Here is a 20,984-nt window from a genome sequence, read left to right on the forward strand (position 1 = left end):
CACATCTGTGACCTACACCAGAGCTCAGGGCAATGCCAGATCCTTAACCCACTGAGCAAGGCCAGGGATCGAACCCGAAACCTCATGGTTCCTAGTCGGATTCGTTAACCACTGCGCCATGACGGGAATTCCAAATTTTTAAAAAATTAATTGGTGAAATTGTGGTGATATACTTTATTTAGCTTAAAAATATCATTTCAACATGGACCCAAAATAAAAATATTAGTAAAATATTTAACATTATTTTTTGTGCTAACTCTCCAAAGTCTGATGTATAAGCACTTAACAGCATCCATACACACTTTTATAGGCATCATCAAACTTCCATTCAACCCAGTACAACACAAGATGCCGTTAGTTGTCTTCTGGTACCCAGTTGGTCTTGACTCTCCCAAAAAGGGAGATGGACAAAGTCCCAAGAGTCACCGCCTCCATGTCTGGCCAACAGTCACAGCATCCATCCCTGACAGGTTGTGACTCCTCAAATTCAGTGCCAGGCCCACTTGAATATGTTTATAAAATTAACTTACAACAATATCCATATAGAAAATAAGAGGAAAAAAGAAATGAGTTAATACACCAACACACAGAGCAAGCAAGGGGTAAAGTGTACGTGGCTGCTACCCAGAGTCCCCAGGCTATGACTGGTCACAAATCCACAGCTGATATGCCTAAGTTCCTTCTCCCTTTACTCATTCCTTCCATGTTCCCTTTGCCTTCCACCAATACCTCAGCTGGTCGGGGTCCTTTACTGGTGGGTGACCCAAACTTTCATTATTGAAAGATCTGAATCCTCAGTAGCCCTGACTTCTGTTGGTGGCTATAGTTTTCCACTAGCTTTTACTACTTACATGGAAGTACTAAGAGGTGCCCCAAAGTTGCAGAAGTAGTTCTTTTGCCCCATTGTGTACCAGCACCCCAATTTTCCTTTGGTTCAAGGAGCCCAACTGGGCCAAGTGGCAGGGGCAGTTCAATGGACACACTCTGGTATCCCCTGAAAAAAGCATTCTGCTTACAAAGAACTAAGGCCTTCAAACCAGCAGAGCCCAAAGTTATACAGGCAGAGGGAAACAATTCTGCAGGCAAGTTATTAGATGGAAGGGTGAAAGGGAGGAGTTCCTGGGGCAGCGCAGCAGAAACGAATCTGACTAGTTGCCATGAGGATGCAGGTTCGATCCCTGGTCTCACTCAGTGGGTCAGGGATCTGACATTGCCCTGAGCTGTGGTATAGGTCACAGATGCAGCTCAGATCCTACGTGGCTGTGGCTGTGGCATAGCCTGGCAGCTGTAGCTTCAATTCAATCCCTAGCCTAGGAACTTCCATATGCTATGCGAGCAGCCCTAAAAGGCAAAACAAATAAATAAATAAAAATTTTAAAGACTAAAAAAATTTTTGGAGTTCCCATCATGGCTCAGTAGTTAACAAACCCAACTAGCATCCATGAGGATGCAGGTTTGATCCCTGACCTCGCTCAGTGGGTTAAGGATCTGGTGCTGCGGAGTTCCCGTCGTGGCGCAGTGGTTAGCAAATCCGACTAGGAACCATGAGGTTGCGGGTTCGGTCCCTGCCCTTGCTCAGTGGGTTAACGATCTGGCGTTGCCGTGAGCTGTGGTGTAGGTTGCAGACGCAGCTCGGATCCCGAATTGCTGTGGCTCTGGAGTAGGCTGGTGGCTACAGCTCCGATTCGACCCCTAGCCTAGGAACCTCCATATGCTGCGGGAGCGGCCCAAAGAAATAGCAAAAAGACAAAAAAAAAAAAAAAAAAGGATCTGGTGTTGCCATGAGCTGTGGTGTAGGTTGCAGACGTGGCTCAGATCCCGTACTGCTGTGGCTGTGGTGTAGGCTGGCAGCTACAACTCCAATTTGACCTCTAGCCTAAGAACCTCCATATCCTGAGGGTGCAGCCCTAAAAAGACCAAAAAAAAAAAAAAATTTTTTTTTTTAAAAACAGTGAAAGGAGAACCCCGCCCCCTCCATTTCCACTCCTGGATTACTTCAAGAGAATCACAACTTCAAATCACATAGTACCTCCTAAAAGACAGAACCCCAACCTTTCAGGCCAACTGGCAGCATAACGAAGTCTTCAGGAGGCCATCCCATCGTTCTGTCGGGCCAGCTGCTTCTAGGCTGTATGACATGTAGTGGAACTACATGAATTTGTGGGAGTGCTAATCCATTGCTGCCCTTACATTGCACTGAAATGAGTTCCCTGGCCAGAAGCAGTATTATGTGGAAAGAATACCAGGACCGTGAGAGAGCTACGCTGGGAGCACACAGATGGTTAGACTGGCAGAAGTATTTCAGGAAGGGGTGGCAAATCACATCCAGAAGAAGTGTCTATTCCAGTGAGGCCCAAACCCATACTCCGCCATGATGGAAGAGGTCCAGTGTGATCAGTCTGCCACCAGATGGCTGGCTGACTGGTCCCCCCACCTCCAGGAACACTAAGATTCTAAAATGTCTGAAGAGCATTGCTTTCCTTCTTTTCCTCTTTCACTCAACAATTTTCTGAGGCCTCCTGGGCCCAGCAGGGGCTGGGCTTTTGGATTTTCATACACAGGGACATGAGAAATGATGAGGCTCCCCCCCCACAAAAAAATAAAATAAACAGGAGTTCCCTGGTGGCTAGGGGTTAAGGACTTGGTGTTGTCACTGTTGTGACTTGGGTTACCACTGGGGCTCGGGTTCAATCCCTGGCCCCAGGAACTTCCATGTGCTGTGGCCATGGCCAAAAACAAATGATGTGGCTACAACTGCCACCACATTTCAAACAGAATGGCACAGAGAAAGTCACACTGGACGGGGAGTTCTAGTTCTAGATTGGCTATCGGACCCCATGTGATGGGAAAGGAGGCAAGTTGCCTCGCTAGGCTCAGTTTCCCCATCCTTGAAAGAGAACAGAAGCCCCAGGATTGCAGGTACCACAGTGAACCACGGGTGGGATGGTCAGACCAGTTCCCCTCGCATGCGGGCAACAAGGGAGTCAGCTGCCATGGAAGATTTTTTTTTAATTGGACTATAGATGATTTACAATGTTGTAAGGAGATTTTTTTTTTTTTTTTTGTCTTTTTGCCGTTTCTAGGGCCACTCTCGAGGCATGTGGAGGTTCCCAGGCTAGGGCTCCAATCGGAGCTGTAGCTGCCGGCCTACACCAGAGCCACAGCAACGCAGGATCTGAGCCGCGTCTGCAACCTACACCACAGCTCACGGCAACGCCGGATCCTTAACCCACTGAGCAAGGCAGGGATCGAACCCGCAACCTCATGGTTCCTAGTCGGATTCGTTAACCATTGCGCCACAACAGGAACTCCTGTAAGGAGAATTTTTTAAATAATCAACTAATAGTTTGTCTAGTTATTAAAACCATATACTTGCAATTCTAAACAATGTCATTGAAAGAATAATCCCCACCAAAAAAGCCTTTTGTTTGCCCAAGTTCTAAACAATTGCTGCCATTACTACTGTTCTACTGAGCAGCTTTAAATTCACACATCTTTACTACTTATTCCTATTTTACGCAGATACTAAAGTGGAGAATTCCCAGTTATTCAATTGGCCTCAGATGCACATGGACCCAGTTACATGTGTTTCTTTACATGTGAGTCAGTTTATAATGGAATCTTTTAAGCTTACTTCTGGCTAAAATTTAAACAAATAAAAAGACAGATTGAACAGAGCTCCTCACCCAAGCTCTAATGCCTAATGCATTAACATGGGAAAGATCACCTGCACCACCTAGTGGCAGAAATGGCGATTACAGGCACATGTACCTGGATGTTCTCATCCTGGAAGGCAGCAGGTAGAACAGGGTCGTGGAGGCTACAGAGAACTTGAGATGTAGTTTATCCAAATTGAGGTGTGCTATAGGCATAAATTACATACTGCATCTTAAAACAATGCAAAAAAAGTAAAATATCTTGCAATTCTTTATAACAATTAAATATATTTTTTAAAATGGATTGCACGTTGAAATGATGGTATTGGAGCTGGGGAGAGCAGGACAGAGTTTTAATGAGACAAGCCAACCGCAGGTCTGTCCAGACAACAATGAGCATATCCCTTCCCTTCAGAGGGCCTTAATTTTCTCCTCCTTAAAATGAATGAATGATACCACTATCACAGGATTTTGATGATTAGATGTGATAAGGCATATGAAACTCTTAGGCACAGGAGGTGCTCAGTAGAAGTGAGTTTCCTTCCTTTCGGAGCTGATCAAAGCGCCAGGAAAACCAGCGGAGTCGGCCTCCCTGGGGCACCGTCAGAGGCTCTTGTTTGCTTCCCTTTTCCCACATTATTGCTAAGCTGCAGGTGCTTAGCTGAGTAAACAAGGTCCCTAATTGTGGGGGGCCAGCTCTAGCTGTGGCCCTCCTGGGCACCCCACACCACCCTTGGCACCAACTGTGCACCCAGCACCAGGCACCAGCTCACTCTGCGCCCTGCCAGGCAGGGCCGAGTCTGCCTCTCCGCCTGGGTGTCTCCCAGCCCCTACACCTGTTCCTCCTCTTCCTGCAGCAAGCAGCCCCTCCTTTCCTGCCCCTGTATTCCACAGCCACAGCTGGGCACAGACCTGCGACCCACTGCCACCTCTCCATCAGCAGTTCGGTGTTGTCCTGTCCAGCAGTTATTGGTATCACCCAGGAAGTTAGAAATGCAGATTCCTGGTTCTCAGAACAAGTGAATCAGGAACTCCAGGGGAAAGGCCCAGCTCTGCTGCAACACGTCCTCCAGGTGACTCTGATGGGGAAGTGCAGAGCCACCACCCTGAAAAGCCACCAGGCCTGTTCTCTCAGCTCCTACAGCCAGGTCTCACCTTCTCCCCTGCCTCCATCTCCCTATTCTATTATGGAGAAATTCTGTCAGTGGCTGAGACTTCTCTTCCCCTTCACCGTCTTGTCCACCAAACCCCAGTCATAGCAAACCCCCATATTTTTGTCACACACACTGGCCACTTTCCTATTTCTTACTCAAGAGTTTTCAGTTTGACACTAATTCAAATGTACACTTTAGACAGCCCTAAAGAATCTATAAATTCGGCCAATATACAGGTGGTATTTTTCTGTGGCACATGAAGAAAAACTCTACTGGGGTTTCCGTTGTGGCACAGCAGAAACAAACCTGAGTAGTATCCATGAGGACGTGGGTTCAATCCCTGGCGTCGCTCAGTGGGTTAAGGATTCGGCGTTGCTGTAGCTGTGGTGTAGGCCGGCAGCTGCAGCTCCGATTCAATCCCTAGGAACTTCCGTATGCTGCAGGTGCAGCCTTAAAAAATAATAAATAAGTAAATTTTTAAAATAATAATAAAATAAACACTACTAAAACTCGGAGAGCTCATCCAGAGCACCACCTAAGAGTCATTTTGGGGAAACAAGGCCTTAAGTGTGGCCTGGCCCTCTCAGAACACACTCCACCCCCCCCCACCCCACCCCCACCCCACCCCCCCTCCATCCCCAGGAGCCGCAATTTCTCCTTTGCCTCTAACTCCACACTCAAGGTGTCAGCAGGGCTACATTCCTTCTGAAGGCTGGAGGGAAGAATCTATTTCCTTGCCTTTTCCAGCTTCTGGAAATCCCTTGGCTCCTGGCCCCTTGCAACTTCAAAGCCAGCAATGGCTGCTTGACTCTCTCCTGTCACATGACTCCAGCTTGGACTCTTCTGCCTCCTTCTCCCACATTCAAGGATACATTTAGCTCATCCTGATCATCCAGGAGAAGCTCGTGAAGGTGAGCTGATTAAACCCTTAATCCATCTGCCACCCTTGCTGTGTAAGATAACATATTCACAGGACGTGAGCATCTGTGTGGTGGCCTTTTTCTTCCTACCACACCCGCCAGGCCTGTATCCACTGCACTGTTGATGGGCTTTTGGGTCGTTCCAGTACAAGTGTGCTGGTGAGCCTGTCTCTATCGGGTATAAACACATCCGTGGGATGGCTGGGTATAGGCTAGGTGGTCAGCTTTAGCAGCCACTGCCAGCTTCTCCCAAAGTGGTTGAACCAGTATAGCACTGCCACTAGCCACGTATGACTGCCACTTGCACTCTGTGTTGCAACACTTGGTATTTTCCAGGTTCTCTCAAACCCCAAGTGCTTCCTTGCAACCTCTGCCTTTCTTCAGGTCTGCAGGAGAACCCAAAATGTTTCACTCCAACCATCCACTCGTTCCCAGGAAGTAAAACACTGCTGGAGAAAATCAGGCCATTTCCTGATTCGTGATTCAAATCACAAATGTGCGTGGATCCTTGTGGGCCCTTAGGGCCATTTAACAAGCCTATTACGTACAGAAATTTATGTGATGACAGCAACTTCAGGGGCCGCATACATTCCATCCTCCTCAGAGCAGTTATGTCACACGTACCATGATCTGTCCTGTGCCCCAGGAAAGTGTCCCCTCGCTGCCTCTCACCGCCACTCACGGGAGGATCATCTCAGCCCCAAGTGACCATCTTTCCAAAGCCCCATTTCTGTCTGGAAAACAGCGTTTGGGAACGAGTCCAATGATTTTCAGGCCCTATTTAAACAAGATCTCACTCTAAGCCAGAGACAAGCAAGCAGCCTGGCCAAAGTGGGCTGGGGAACTGAGGGTCCTCAGACCCCTGCCCCGCCTCACAAGGACCCCGAGGGGTGTCGTCACCACTAAGTCCCAAACTGCTCTAACTGGCTCTGATTCTATGTCTGTCTCTGCTTCAGACTAAATATATCCCCTTCTCCTCCAAACCAGATGGCTTCTAGACTGCTCTGGAAGAGGCGGCTTGGGAGAGGGAAGCAGAGAGCAGGAAGAGGGCCATGCCTCTCCTCCCCACTCTCCTCCTCATCCTGGTTCAATCCAACAAACACACATAGCGAGGGTTCAAGACAAGACCCCTCATAATGGTTAGTTTCAGCCCACGTTCAAGGACTTAAGAAAGCCTGCATCACTCACTGCAGCGTTAGGCTTCCGCTAAATCCCAGGGGCTTTTCATCAGGGAGAGGCAGAAGGCGCTGGCCCTGGGCCTCCAAGCTGAACAGAATGACTAACAGGTCCTTCTGCCCAGGACAGTGGGTCATGGAGGAGGGAGGTGACAGCTGTAAGGTTTTCTCTCCTTTTCTGTCTGACCAGCACAGCTTCCCTTTCTGCTTTTAGCAGTTCCCTGCTTTGGGAACAGGAAGAGCCTTCTCGACACCCACAAGCTTCACTTTCCACACTTCATAGCTACATTTTTATCCGTATGTAAAATGCAGGAAATTCCCATCGTGACTCATCAGGTTACGAACCTGACTAGTATCCATGAGGATGAAGGTTCGATCCCTGGCCTTGCTCAGTGGGTGAAGGATTTGACGTTGCCATGAGCTGTGATGTAGGTCACAGACATGGCTCAAATCTGGTGTTGCTGTGGCAGTTACAGCTCCGATTCAACCCCTAGCCTGGGAATTTCTATCTGCCATGGATGTGGCCCTAAAAAAAAAAAAAAGAAAAGAAAAAGGAAAGAAAAGAAAGAAAATGCAGGACATACACTCACTATCTATTGTGAATTCATTAACTTAAAAAATATCTTGATGGATCACACATGGATAAACACTAGGCATTTTGATCCTCTTCCTATTTTTCAAAATAACTCCTGCCCCTCCGCACCTTTTCCTTTGGCAGTTCTCAGTTTCCTGTGTACTATGTATCTGCTTCGCTTTTAAGGAACAGAACTTTTTTACAGGAAATAATACGAGCTGGTCCTTGGGGGGTAAGGGGGGACATTCATCTGAGCGGCACCTAAGCAGCTGACACAGCACAAGAGGAGCACGTGGGCAGGTAACACAGCAAGGACAGCAGCAGAGTTTTTACTTCTATTCCAATTTGTTATCAAAAAAAAACTATGTCAGCATCAATAAGCTGCTGATTATAAAATGTATCCTTGGCAGAAAGAGAGAGAGAATGAACATTTAATGAATACTTGCCATCTGCCAGGCACTGTGTGAGGCTAGTTGTTCTCAGCATCTAGTGGTCAAGGACGCCTCTAAGATTCTGGTGGAAGCTGAAATCTCTCCCTTAGAAAAATTCAAATATACGCAAAATTTTACATAATATTACAGGGGAAAGATTCCTGAAGCACAATCACAGACTGCAGATAAAAACCTTTTGGGCTAAACTCTTACCTCTGAGAGCATGGCATCGTTGCCATGAGATCATTGTCCCCACTTTAGAGGAGGGAACATGTCCAAGCTCATATACATAAGTGGCAGAAACAACATTTCAACCAGAGTTGTCTAAACACAACTTGCTGGCCAAGATGAAAATGTCACTTGGTTTTTACTGTTACTATAACTATCACTCCTTATTTTTAAACGAGGAAATAAAGATTATGTGAAAAAATGAAATCTGTGCAAAGCATCCTAGACTCAGCCAAGGGAAATCAGGAAGCACAAGACTCCCAGAAGTTCCAATCTCATTTCCTATCAGCCAAAATCCCTGATCCCCCTGAGCCTGCCTGTCCAGCTAGAAAACACGCCAAAGACGTATTTTTCTTTTTCTTAGTTTTATGCTTTTTATTATTTTTTTGATTTTTATTTTTCCCATTATAATTTAATGTTCTGTCGATTTCTACTGTACTGCAAAGTGATCCAGTCACTTTTATTCTTTATTTTTTATTCTTTTATATATATATATTCTTTTTCTTATATCATCCTCCATCATGTTCCATCACAAGTGACTGGATATAGTTCCCTGTGCTATACAGAAGGATTAAAGATGTATTTTTCTTAAGTTTCACATTCCTCAGAATAAGAGTTAACCTCTGTCATAATATCTCAATAAAACTTGGGGGAAAAGGAGTTCCTGCTGTGGTGCAGTGGAAACAAATCTGACTAGGAACCATGAGGTTGTGGGTTTGATCCCTGGTCTCACTCAGTGGGTTAAGGATCTGGCGTTGCCGTGAGCTGTGGTGTAGGTTGCAGATGTGGCTCGGATCTGGTGTTGCTATGGCTGTGGTGTAGGCCAGCAGCTGTAGCTCCAATTAGATCCTAACCTGGGAAACTTCATATGCCACAGGTGTGGCCCTAAAAAGCAAAAATAAAATAAGTAAATAAATAAAATATTAAAAAAAAAAACTTGGGGGAAAAATTTTTAAATAACCCATCAGGAGTTCCTGCTGTGGCACAGTAGGTTAAGAATCTGAGGAGTTCCTGTAGTGGAACAGCGGAAACGAATTGGACAAGGAACTTTGAGGTTTCGGGTTCGATTCCTGGCCTTGAGCAGCAGGTTAAGGATCCGGCATTGCCGTGAGCTGTGGTGTAGGTCGCAGATGCAGCTTGGATCTGGCATTGCTGTGGCTGTGGTGTAGGCCAGCAGCAACAGCTCCAATTAGACCCCTAGCCTGGGAACCTCCATATGCCACGAGTACGTCCCTAAAAGGACAAAAGAGGGAAAAAAAAAATAATAATAATCTGATTATAGGAGTTCCCATCGTGGCTCAGTGGGTTAAGAACCCAACTAGTAACCAGGAGGATGCAGGTTCGATCCCTGGCCTGGCTGAGTGGGTTAAAAATCCAGCATTGCCATGAACTGTGGTATAGGTCCCAGATGTGGCTTGGATTTGGCATTGCTGTGGTGATGGTGAATAACGGCAGCTGCAGCTCTGATTCAACTTCTAGCCCAGGAACTTCCATACGCCATGGTTGCAACCTTAAAAAGACAAAAAAAAAAAAAAAAAAATCTGACTACAGTGGCTCAGGTTCGATCCTGACCCAGTACAGTGGGATCCAGCGTGGTTCTCAGCTTCCGAGAACTTCCATATGCCATGGCTGCAGTCATTAAACTAAAAATAAATGAAATAATCCATCAATCAAATGTGAATTAAGAGACCAGTCAAAGCCTATAGATATGAAACAAAAGAAATTTAATTTCAGAATATTACATGAATATAAAAGGAAAACAATGCATATAATGTTTCTTTACAGTTACATATATATAGATAAGATACAGCCAAATAAGAATGAAAAATAACGAATGGTAGAACAGTTAAGAAACCTGTTTCTTTTGTCGAGCAAGCTCAGGGATAGTGCAAAGGCGACCCTTGCTATGAAGAAAGGACCCTGGGACAGGAGTGTTTTTCCCAACCCGTTCTGCTGGTCCCCAAACACATCAGGGGGAGTGCTCAATGGCTCTTCAGCATCTGCTGGGGCCTCGAACACTCCCGTTTCCATGGTAACCCAAGCACGTGGGCTATTAAGCACTCTACCTCCTCACTAGCCCTCCCAGCCACTCTCCACCTGTGGAAAGACCGCATCAGCAACTGCCTAGGAAAGCCAGCTCTGCTATAGTGAGTTTAAGACTGCATTAATTACTGCTGGTCTGAAAAGCTTATGCATCTTACAAGCCCAGTTCTTCCCCCAATCCTGCCAATTGCTGGTATCAAAGTTTGGATCAAGGTCCTGTCTTCCGTACCAAGGCTTCCAGATGGAGGAGGGCAGGAATGAGGCCCTCTCCTAGGGAAAGGAGTTCACTTAGAGAAGACTTCAGAATGAGGTGTGGCCCTAAAAAGAAAAAGAGAAATCCTGTCCCCAGAATGGGAGCTGTCGGTTTCCAACATCTGTGCAAGCCATTCCCACAGCGGGCTTCCCCAGCTACGCATGGCCACACAGCGAGTCATGGTGGGGTGCAGTCCCAAGGACCACAGGTTCTCCTAGAAGGCAGCGTTTTAAACCACACTAACATCGGCTCCTGTGAGGAAAGCTGAACAGAATCACTGCTGTTCGGAGGAGAGAATGGCCTGGCTCTGACACTCTGGGACCAACTGGCTTCCTTACTGGCCAATAAAACAGCCACCTCTGGAATACCCCTTGGTCACCACAGCTAACCCTGCACTACTCCATTTCCCAAAGGTACCCCTTGTCACTCCCGACTGACTCTGGAAGGACATTCAGGGTAACGAACTTGCAGAGCGACAGTTATGATTCAGGAGGTCCCACCTCCCTTAATATACGTGGGCGCTTAGGTACAATCAGCATCACTTGATCCCCTTTCACTGCGGAGTCGTTCAAACCAGATTCACTGTGGAAGGTTAGAAACTCCAAGGCCCACGGTTTTCACCGATTCAGCCAGTACGGCTCACCTGGTGCAGACCTGAATCAAAGAGGCGGTCTGTGGGTTTTTACGCTTGCGCCTCTGACACAAATACACTGCCCATATTAACATCACATCAAAACCCACTGCAATGGACCCTGGAAAGAAAGGCTTTAATTTTAAGAGCCACAAGAGGCATTTCCAAAGAGATTGTTCCAACATGAAAAATAAACATAACAAAACATTAAAAAAAAAAACCTTATAGATTAAAAACATTGTTAAATACTGGCTCGAAAAGACCTGCCCATCAAGTCAGAAGGGCAACACCACCCTTCTGTGGCAAATACTAAAAGGTTGTTGTTTTTGCATTCTCCATAAGATTCCACAGGATTAGAACAGTTACGTATTATAAGGCAGAAGGTTAAACTGTTTATTTCTCAAATGTGGATTCCAACTGAATCACAGCTTCTGTTTAAAAAAGAACCCATCATACCCTTACAGCAAGGGAAAGCATATTTAATAAATACTTTAAGGAAACACACATACCCAAATACACACGTACTCCCCAAGGGGTCGAGCTATATATAAAAGCACGTGACAAACACCTCTCACCACCCCAGTCCCAGAACACTAGCCTGGATTACCAATTGCATTCAAACAAAGAATGGCTCCAAAAATCTCAGCCACCACCCTCAACTAGAACGACAGAACCAACTCAATGACAAGGCGGTATCAGGCCACTGCTCTGCCCTCTCCACATAGGCCAGACCAAGTTCAATAGACCACAGCACTCCAGGATGAGACAGACAAATAAAGTAAGTGAGCATCAAGTTAAGGGAGAACACTGCTTTAGCCTGGTCATACCCAAAAGAGTTTCTGTTTGAACTCACTGACAGCTGATATAAGGAATTCTATAAGGGAAAAAAGTCTAATAGAAACCTAGACAAAGGAACTTGCTAAAAGTAATTTTAAGAAGGATATAAAACCACTCCAGAGAAAGGGGCTTCTAAGCAGTTTTATACTCCTGACCCTCCATTGTTCATACCCTATCAAGCTGGACAGCCAAATTTTACGTTTTTCCTCCACTACCACTGTTACAGCAGCAGAAGAAACAGAAAGTACGGAAGAGAGACCGACACTCAGATGGAAAACCACCCTGGACTCGCCCAGAAGCCGTTTTTTGCTTCGGCAATAACACAGCATTTCGACAGTTCAGAACTAGGGCCTCCAGTCGGTGTTTGCTGGGCAACTGCCTCCCCACTGAGGCCTGACTCGGCTCCGGCAAGCCGGGTGAGCCGGTCACACCCACAACAGAGCAGGCACAACCAGCGTGCCCACGCGCCCCTGCTGCTCCCGGCAGTGAGGCCTCACACCGGATCAAAGCCATGCCGTCGCTCACCTCGAACACATGTGAACATCCCCAACCCAGTCAAGGCTCCAGCCGTCTCCAGCTACTCCCCGTGCCCACGGTGACAAGAAGAGGGGATGGTGCAGCAACCGCCCTCGAGCGCTGGTGATAAGCCACACTGCTTCCGAAGGAGAACGCTGTCTCCTTTCATCTCCCAGCCCCACTCAGGCGGAGGCTCGCTACCAGCCTCTCCTCCAGCCTGCACTCGGGAGACGGTCCAGCCGGCACCCCTGATCCCTTAGAAGGATGCACTGGAGTCCCAGCCATCAGGAGTCGTCCTGGACATAAGCCAGCCTCACCCTCGTCCCACTCCAGAGCTTCCACCACATACATACGGGTACTTGCGCAAACCTCTGCTTCGCTGTTGGTGACGTTCCATGAGGCACAGTGATTTGGCCCAGAAGTACGGGTACCCACACTGGCACTAGAGATGTTTTAGGTGAGAGGCGACTGCATGAGGGAAACAAGCTCAGCAATCACACAACTACTCTGACCTCGCCAAGGAAAAGGGACGAGGAGCAGGGAGAGAGGATGGAGGGAAGGCGGGACACGGCTTAATGCTATTGGTTAAAATGTTGTATCATTCTGAATCCTCCTTTTTTCAATACTGCAGGCCAAATACCCTGCAATCTCAGGCCCAAGAAATAATTAAAAGTGTCCCAGAAAGCCATACTCGTGTCTTTGGGCACAAAGAGGTATCGAGGAATACAGTCTTGTAAGATAAGGAGCTTTCCTAAAGCATAAGGTGAAAGAGAGGAAAGACACATCTGGCTTAGAGCCCATTTCGATTACCTACCCCCCCCCCCAAAAAAAATGGCCTTTAAAAAAATAAACAAACAACAAGAAAACAAGACACAGTAACCAAAATATCCCCCAAGGCTCTCACACCAGAGAAAAGCCCAATCAATCAGTTAAACAGAACATCAATCCACTAGGATTGACAGTATTTTTTTTTTTTAAATCACTGGCAATTAAGCACAAATTTCAAATTTTTTAAAAATAGAATCTGCCTAATCAAACACAGGGAATGAGCACTGGAGTCTGCCTGGTTCTACTTATTTACTGGGCTGTGCAAGCGGGTCTGGCAGGTTAGTGGTCTCCCCATAACATCTTTTTAAAAGAGAAGCGTCGGTAGCACTGGTTCAGCGGGCAGAGTCTGCACACATCACCCACTGAGTGGGTTAGAGGTATCAGTCAAGTCACAGGATTAGTTGGCTTTCACAATTCAAAATGCAGCAAGCAAGCTGCAAGTCCAAGTTGTTCTGTGGGCACCCGGCCCACAAAAGAGAACATTCTGGGTGGACCACAGGAACACTCTGGATCCTTTGAGGGGCATCTTAGGCTGAAAGAGAAAAAGGAACATCAAACACATTTATAAACACTTCTTTTTTGCAAATATCCCACACCTAGAAGCTAGAGAAATCTATACTTTGTATTTTCTACAAACTGAGGGATAAAGAGTTGGAGAATTTTTCTCTCTACCAAGTAAACAGCACTTTGTCCCCTTGCTCGAAACTCAGTTCATTAAACCATCTTAATGGCAAAACGGCTCCCTCCTTTATTAAATGCCTATTTGGGTTCTTTACAGACACTGTCTCATTTACCCTCATAACAAGCTGTGAGGGAGGTAATGCTCTTGCCATTTGACAGGTGAAGAATCTGATCCTACAGAAATGAACTTACCCTCAGACACATAGCTACTAAGGCTGAGAACTGAACCCAAGCCTACCTGAAGGTAAGCTCATGTTCTCACCACCAGCATACCTCTCACCAGAGAATGTTTATTCAACGGCTCCCAGATGCAAGGCACTGTCATTACCAGGAGGAAAAGCAGGCAAGACCCACAGATGTATTAGTGAATCTGGTCTCTGTCTTCCAGAAAAATAACTAGCTACAGAGGTGAGACAATACCTGTGAAGTCAACAGCTATCAAAAATCACAGTATTTTTTATTTTATTTTTTGCTTTTTAGGGCTGCAACCCAAGTACATGGAAGTTCTAGGGGTTGAATGGGAGCTACAGCTACCGGTCTGCACCACAGCCACAGCCATGCGGGATCCGAGCATCGTTTACAAGGTACACCGTAGCTCACGGCAACGCGCCGGATCCTTAACCCACTGAGTGAGGCCAGGGATTGAACCCACATCCTCATGGATGCTAGTCGGAGTTGCTACCACTGAGCCACAACAGGAACTCCATAAATCACATAAAACATCAAGGTTTTAACAGTGTCAATAAGAATGCAAAGGAAAAAGTATATCTGGCTGAGTCAGTCAAAGAAGGTTTAAAGGAGAAGGTAGGGTTTAGGCTGGGTTTTGAACAGTAAGATTCTGACTGCGGAAAAAATGCCCGCAGGTAGGTAGGTGCTGAATCAGCAGTTCTCACCTGGGGGTGGTTCTGCCCCTCACTCACATGGGACATTTTGCAATGTCTGGAGGCATTTTTGGTTGTCACAGCTGGGGCAAGGGTGCTACTGGCATCTAGTGGGTCAGGGATGTTATTAAACATCATACAATGCACAGGACAGCTCCCCACAACAAAGAATTTACCTGACCTAAAATGTCAACAGCTCTAGGTTGAGAAACCCTGCACAAAATAAATGTCTTTTGGAGTACATCTTGAGGATGATAATAAAATTGCACAAGCATCCTAAAAAAAATACGTTCCTTTTATAAAATCACCATCAAAAAAATCTAAGATTGGGGAGTTCCCGTCGTGGTGCAGTGGTTAACGAATCCAACTAGGAACCATGAGGTTGCGGGTTCGATCCCTGCCCTTGCTCAGTGGATTAACGATCTGGCATTGCCGTGAGCTGTGGTGTAGGTTGCAGATGCGGCTCGGATCCCGCGTTGCTGTGGCTCTGGCGTAGGCCGGTGGCTACAGCTCCGATTCAACCCCTAGCCTGGGAACCTCCATATGCCGCAGGAGCGGCCCAAGAAATAGCAACAACAAGACAAAAGACAAAAAAAAAAAAATCTAAGATTGTATTCATTGTATTAAAAAAAAAATAACAAAAATAGACGGCAGGCACTTAGATCTGCCAGCTTGGAGACTGAACAGGGTTCAGACCTGGAGATGCAGGCTTGGGAGCGGCTACCACACAGAGGGCAGGACTGAGGGGCAGAAGTAGACCAAGCTGCTAAGCGGGGGTGAAAGCAAGAGCAGAGATGAGCAGAGAACTTAAGACAGAGCACTGAAAAACATGAAGAGGTGGGGGAGTTGGCAGACAACAGTAAAGCACTACAGGGATGGAAAAGAACATTGCCAGATCCTTAACCCACAGAGCCACCAGGGAACTCCAACTTATGCTTGGTTTTGACTTATGAAGATACAGACCACCAAACTTGCCTCAATCAGACAGCCCAGCCTAGAAGTCAGAAGCAAGGAGGAAAGAAAAAAAGAGTTCAGATAATTCATTCAAAGAGAAGTAAGAAGGCCATACTGAAATCTAATTTTTCCGGAGAAGAATAAAGATGTATCTCTAAGGGCTGAGCTTTTGTTCTTCTATTGCTGATGTCTCAAAGAGTAATTATGCTTGTACTTCAGTGGTAAAAGGAGCATGTCAAACCAGAGATCACTTCATCTGCCACACAAGCCTTATAAAACAAGACCAAGCCTCACCCAGCTTTCTTTAGTGACAAGCACTACTACCTGTTAATGCTGTAACGATCACAATGTGCTTCCAAATATTATTTCAATCGAGCCTCAGAAGAAATCTGGGAAGTGGCTGTAACTATTATCCTCATTTTCAGAGGAGGAAGTGGGCTGAGAATGAATGGTTTTCCCAGGCCAGAGGAATAATGACTCAAATTAGGCCTGGCTACGAATCCCCTGCTGCCTTTCCAGAGAGCCACGTGGCTTCCTTGGGGAAAGCACAGCAGCCGCTGCCCTTAACCCATGGAGCCTCGGGCAATCGGCGGTCCCAGCACTAAATAACACTTTTTACCCTAAATATCCTCAAAAACAGGCTGTATGATTTGACTTTCAGGGTCCTTTAGCAGGAGCTTATCTGGAAAGCTTTACTGAATAAACAAAGCTAAAATCTATGCAGAAAAGGAACATGATGGAATAACTGCTGTGACACAGTGGGTTCATGATCCAGCTTCTGTGGAAATGTTGGTTCAATCCCCAGCCCGGCACAGTGGATTAAGGATCCAGTGTTGCTGCAGCTGTGGCGCAGGTCATAGCGCCAGCTCAGATTTGATCCCTGGCCAGGGAACTTCCATATGCCATGGGTGCAGCTGAAAAAGAAAAAAAAAAAAAAAAAGAAGAAGAAAGAAAAGGAACATTAACTATTCCATGTTTACTGAGCAGCTGCTCAGTACTCCTGTGTCTGGTTTCACAAATTAGTTTACGCTTGGTTTTAATTTGCTTAATAAGTATACTTAAGATAGTTTTCACATGTGTCCCATCTGTCCAAGAATGCAGGGACCACGCGCATCTGTGTTCACAGCTCTGTCCCTCAGCCCCTGGGACAGCGCTGAGCAGATGCTCAACAACCATCCGCTAAATGAACTCAAGGACAAGGACCCAGCCTTGTAATTTTCACTTCACTCTGATTACAACCATACCACACTGGGAATTCCAAAATGCTACTAGTGGATGCAGAAAAGAACTATATTCAGTAAGAACAGAGAATACATACAATTAATACCTTTTTTCCCCTCTTTCTTCCCCTCAGGCAATTTCAGTCTTGTTGGTGTCACCATGACAGCTGGAGAGCCAGAAAATAACTGTAACAAGAAGATTTTAGAGTGGCTTAAATGTCCTAATGTCATTCCTATAGACAGACTTTACTAACAGAGAAGTTACTTACTTGTTCAATTTCAATATGAAGAGTTTTACCAACTATTATCTCTTTTTTTTTCTTTTTTTTTCTTTCTGGTCTTTTTAGGGCCACACCCAAGGCATATGGAGGTTCCCAGTCTAGGGGTTGAATTGGAGCTGTAGCCGATGGCCTACACCACAGCCAAGCAACACCAGATCCGAGCACCATCTTTGACCTACACCATAGCTCATGACAACGCTGGATCCTTAACCCACTGAGAGAGGCCAGGGATCGAACCTGCGTCCTCATGGTTGCTACTCAGATTCGTTTCCACTGAGCCATGATGGGAATTCCTTGCTGGCTTAATGAAGTGGCCGTTCCTGGGATACCCTGAAGGACTCCTCCATGGGAAATGCAATACCAAGCAGGACTGGCCCAAATGTTACCCCCCCCCCGCCCCCCATGGAATCTCTCAGTAAGAACTGCTCCCTCCAGCACTTTGTGGGTGAAGCTATTTCACTGCATTTGTTATTTCTGCTTATGACTGGCCATGTCCTCCTTGAACTCAAAATGTGTTTGTCGAATAAATCAATGAAACCCTATGGAAAGAAAACAGTCAGCATAAATGAAAAAATTAATTGAGGAAAAGGCATAGGCGAATGGCCCAAAGAAACACAGTAAGACAGATGACGGTATATTAATTCTCTTCCTTTCCAGAGATGAACACATACAAAGAGAAAGTGCGAAGAACATCATCTTACTAAGTTCATATTTTCTTTGCTAGCCCTCTTCAATTCACCAAAGGCTACCGACTCCGGAGTAGGGCACTCGTTTTTCTTTTCTGACATCATCTGATTTCCCAGGACCTTCCGCTGATTTAGGGAGAGAAAATATTTGATTCATAAGCATCTGATATATCTATACCACATCTATACTGGCCTTCAAATCTACTGTTTCTTAGGTTCAAAAAAACTCAGCTTTCTGATAAATTCCCCCAGACATCTTACATAAAGGTCAAAGCAGGTTACTAAAAAACCTGAAATCAGGAGTTCCCGTCGTGGCGCAGTGGTTAACGAATCCGACTAGGAACCATGAGGTTGCGGGTTCAGTCCCTGCCCTTGCTCAGTGGGTTAACGATCCGGCGTTGCTGTGAGCTGTGGTGTAGGTTGCAGACGCGGCTCGAATCCCGTGTTGCTGTGGCTCTGGTGTAGGCCGGTGGCTACAGCTCCTATTGGACCCCTAGCCTGGGAACCTCCAATATGCTACGGGAGCGGCCCAAGAAATGGCAAAAAAAAAAAAAAAAAACCTGAAATCATTGCCTTTCTTTAGATGATCACGTTTCCTCTATATTAAAAGGGCTGAAATGTTAGAAGCAACTTTACAGGTGATTTAAACCAACTATGGGCCAATTACAGTGCCTCTGAGATCATAAAAGAAACACCAGTTACCTACTAGTATAATTTCTTCCCTAAAGATATGTTGTCTCTGGCAGCTAAAGAGTCTCCTCCTCCCCTCTCACTAAAAGACACTTACACTGGGTCCACTCTAAGATTTTGCTTCCCTGTCATGTCCTTACAGGACTGGAAAATTTGGAGACATTCTGTAAGAGTTTCTAATCTAGCCACAAGAGGTTACAGGTCTTATTTATTTATTTATTTATTTATTGCCTTTTTAGGGCCATACCCTCGGCATATGGAGGTTCCCGGGCAAGGGGTCCAATCGGAGCTGTAGCCGCCGGCCTACACCACAGCCACAGCAACACCAGATCCAAGCCATGTCTGTGACCTACACCACAGCTCATGGCAATGCTGGATCCTTAACCCATTGAGAGAGGCCAGGGATCAAACCTGCGTCCTCATGGATACAGTGAGGTTTGTTTCCGCTGAGGCATGGCAGGAACTCCAACAGGTCTTCTTAAAAGGGTCATACAACTATACTGACATTCAGAGCAAGACTAAAAGCGCTTTCATCTCTAAACAGCTTAGAAGCTGATGTAACCTACTGTAACAGCTGACAGCGACATTTCTACCATCTTTGAAGAAATCTTTCTTTCCTCTCCTTAGAGAATAAATTTGAATTCCAAACAAAGAACATAGCAAAACTAAAACATTAAACTCTACAATATAAATATTAGCAGGAATATCCTGATGTCATAAATCATTTACATGAGAGGAATTTTGAAGGAAAAAAATGCAGCCCAAAAAAAAGGGGGGGGGGATCAAAGCAGGATAGAAATCAATTAGCTAAAACATAAAAATGCTAGACAAATAATAAGGTCAGTACATCTTCCTTTCAGAAATCATACATCGCCTCAGAGTGAGCTGAACTGGGGATGTCAGAAGGCACAGGGATAGCTATAAAGCTTCTGATGAATTTCTTTTTGTTTTTGGCCACGCCTGCAGAATACCTAAGTTTCTGCTCCAGGGATTGAACCCATGCCACAGCAGCGACAACACCAGATCCTTAACCCACTAGGCCACCAGGAAACTCCCTCCAATGAATTTTTTCACAGACATTTCGTTACTCCCTTGCTATGGAGCAGAAACCTATATCTACTATTAGCTTGAAAATCTCTTTATTTATAATAAAAACACTTTACCCTGCTGTTCTATAAAACTTGTAAACACTGTGTTTAATAACTCTAAAGTTCTAAATTCTCTCTCAAGAAGATACTACATTTTTACATTTCAAGCAACAATTAGCAATACTTCTAGAACTAACGTAAAAAGAGCTCCCTATGAAGAGAAAACTGCAGCCATCTAATTTCAGTTAAAGAAAATCTGACTAACAGCTAGAGAAACATTTATTTGACTATAACTTTTTTGTCGTTGCTGTCTTTTTTTTTTTTTTTTTTTTTTTTTTTGTCTTTTTAGGGCTGCACCCATGGCATATAGAAGTTCCCAGGCTAGGGGTCCAATCAGAGCTGCAGCTGCTGACCTACACCACAGCCACATCAATGCCAGATCCAAGCCCCATCTGCAACCTACACCACAACTCATAGCAATTCCAGATCCTTAATCCACTGAGCGAGGCCAGGGATCAAACCTGAGTCCTCATGGATATCAGTTGGGTTCATTACCACAGGGCCACACGGGAACTCCAAATTCTCTTGTTATGAATCACCTCTACGACAGGGAGGTCAGAGGGAATGACAGGCTTCCAAGTAAAGTGAACCAAGGATGCTCATTTTACAAGTCATGTCTAAGCAGGTGAATGCACTTTTAAGGTTCTAAACAAAGGGAATTTTTTAAATTGGGGTAAAATATACACATCATAAAATTTATCATTTTAACTGTTTTTAGGCGTACAGCTCAGCGGTGTAAAGTATAGTCACACTGTGCAACCATCACCACCATCCATCTCCAGGAATTTTTCATCTTCCCAAAGAGAAACTCTGTACCCATTAAACAATAACAGCTTCCCCCAGACCCTCAATCCCTGACAACCACCATTCTACTTGGTTTCTATGGATTTAACTATACTACAGGTACCTTATATAACTAGAATAATACAATATCTGTTCTTTTGTGACTGGCTTATTTCACTCAGCAAAATGTTTTCAAGTTTCCTCTATGGTGCAGCATGTGTCAAAACTTCTTTTTTTTTTTTTTTTTTTTTTTGCTTTTTAGGGCTGCACCTGCTGCATCTGGAATTCTCAGGCTAGGTGGAATTGGAGCTACAACTGCCAGCCACAGCCACAACCACAGCAACGCCAGATCCGAGCCGCGTCAGTGACCTATACCACAGCTCGTGGCAACGCTGGATCCTTAACCCACTGAGC

At 45.5% G+C, this 20,984-nt stretch overlaps 2 long non-coding RNA genes across 12 annotated transcripts in view; both read right to left on the reverse strand.

The window, feature by feature from the left end:
* On the reverse strand, positions 3,255-4,822 carry LOC110256853. Its single transcript, XR_002338905.1, has 3 exons — positions 4,569-4,822; positions 3,772-3,862; positions 3,255-3,311 (listed from the first exon to the last, which is right to left on the reverse strand). It is a non-coding gene; the product is annotated as an uncharacterized LOC110256853 (long non-coding RNA).
* The window catches only part of ARHGAP19, a 72,871-nt gene continuing 61,728 nt past the window's right edge, over positions 9,842-20,984 (reverse strand). For 4 of the 11 annotated variants that reach the window (XR_002338332.1, XR_002338336.1, XR_002338342.1 and 1 more), the window contains exons 10-12: positions 17,965-18,075; positions 17,081-17,168; positions 9,842-13,778 (exon numbers count right to left, since the gene is read on the reverse strand). This is a non-coding gene — a long non-coding RNA (Rho GTPase activating protein 19). The remainder of the gene's footprint in view (positions 13,779-17,080; positions 17,169-17,964; positions 18,076-20,984) is intronic. The other 7 variants (XR_002338333.1, XR_002338337.1, XR_002338339.1 and 4 more) reach the window with 3 other exon arrangements.

This window comes from Sus scrofa, chromosome 14 (genome assembly GCF_000003025.6).
Source record: "Sus scrofa isolate TJ Tabasco breed Duroc chromosome 14, Sscrofa11.1, whole genome shotgun sequence".
NCBI lineage: Eukaryota > Metazoa > Chordata > Mammalia > Artiodactyla > Suidae > Sus > Sus scrofa.